Source organism: Pteropus medius, unplaced genomic scaffold (genome assembly GCF_902729225.1).
Source record: "Pteropus medius unplaced genomic scaffold, Ma_sr-lr_union100, whole genome shotgun sequence".
Classification (NCBI taxonomy): domain Eukaryota; kingdom Metazoa; phylum Chordata; class Mammalia; order Chiroptera; family Pteropodidae; genus Pteropus; species Pteropus medius.
In genome coordinates this window covers 9171316-9173184 of record NW_024346771.1, presented here as the reverse complement: position 1 = coordinate 9173184, position 1869 = coordinate 9171316, and positions in this window count along the sequence as shown.

The following is a 1869-nucleotide window of genomic DNA, read 5'->3' as shown; positions in this document are numbered from 1 at the left end:
TAATTTTTACATTTTTTAAAGAATTGTTAAAAAAAAAAATGAGACAGAGACTATATGACCCACAAATCCTAAAATATTTACTATTTGGCCCACTGGGAAAATGTTTGCCAACTCACTGAATAGAGAGTCCAGAAAAAGACCCACAGAAATAGGACCAATTGATTTTTTACAAAGGTGTAAAGGCAGTTCAATGGAGAAAGGCTAGTCTTCAATCAATGGTGTTAGAACACTGGATATCCATGCGGTTGGGGGCGGGGGCCGGAGGATGTGGAGCGGGGAATGAACCTTATCCTAAACCTCATGCCTCACACGAAAATTACCTCAAAACAGACCATAGATCTAATATAAAATATAAAACTACAAAACTTTTAGAAGAAAACACAGAGAGATTTGTGTGGGAGACTGGGGTCGGGTAGAAGGAGAAAGAAGCAAGCACTTGGTAGCACAGATATGTTGTCATCGAACTGCTGGCTCATCCAGGTTTCCTGGGGCAGCGAACTAGGCTGCAACTTCTCACCTTCCCCCAAATCTTCCCCAGCCCTCCCCACTCCAGGGCCAAACATATGTGTTTAGTCCCATAGTAAAGGGCTCTGGCTTCTGAAAAACACTTACACCTCCAAGGTAGAGATAAAAAGAACCTACATAAGTTTCGTGCTCATGGGCTCCAGCTTGTGCTTGCTTTCTCCACTTTAAATCCATCTTCCCTTGCTGACAGCCTATCCTATGGGCTTCAAACTCCAGTGTCAGATGCAATGCAAGAGCCTGCCTGATCAGCCCTCAAATTTGGCTAAGGCCAGATGCCTGTAACAAATTTGTTTTTATCTGTCTGTCTGTGTCTGTTTATCATTTATCTATCATCTATCTATCATCACCTATCTATCACAATGGCTCTGCATCTCTGGTTGAGACCTCGCCGATACTTGACATATGAAGAGCAGACAGCTCTGAAGGACTGGCAAGACTTTCAAGGGCCTGCCTGGGGATGTGCCACAGCTACTGTGGACAGGGAACTATCATACATGGGCACTGTGCCAAGCACATTGTATTTATTGGGGCAGGTTACCTGGTGCCACAAAACTCTGGGAACAAATCATCCCAAAATTCGTAGAATTAAAACAGTGGTCATTTATTCTCACTGATATACAGGTAAGCAGGGGATTGGCTGGTCTACGCCAAGCTCGGCTAGGTGTGGGTCATCCAGGCTGAAAGGCCATCAGTTATCCAGGGGAGACTTTTCTTGTGGTCATGGCAGACTTTTCTCGTGGCCATGGCAGAAGCTCAAGAGGATAAATGGGAATGTGCAAGGTCTCTTAAGTCCTGGACTCAGAACTGGCATTCTGTCATTTTCAACCCCTTCCATGGACCAAAGCAAGTCACATTGCCTAACCCAAAGTCAAAGGGGCAAGGAAGTTCACTTCACTCATAGGGAGGCCAAGGCCAGGGCATGAATTGGGGCCAATGAGTCTATCTATCACACATAGTTTTTACTCTGTGATAGGAGTTTACATTATTCAAGTCTTATAATCCTCACAATAGCCCTATAAGATGGTTCTACCATTATCCCTAGTTAAGTTAAATAACTCATCCCAGAGTACACTGCCACTAAGTGGTAGATTGGGATTCAAACTCAGGCGGTCTAGCTCCAGCACCCTCACTTCACTGTGATGAGACAGTGGTGAGCAAAATGAGGCTTACAGACATGTGGGGGAACTGGCATTAATCAAATACTTGCACAAACGAAAGGATGACTGCAAGTCTCAGGGTCATGAAGGAGAGGTACATGGTGCTATGAGACAACATAATAGGCAGATTTGACCAAGCCGAAGAAGTTGGGGAAGACTTCTCTGAGAAAGTGGTGACAGCCTCAGT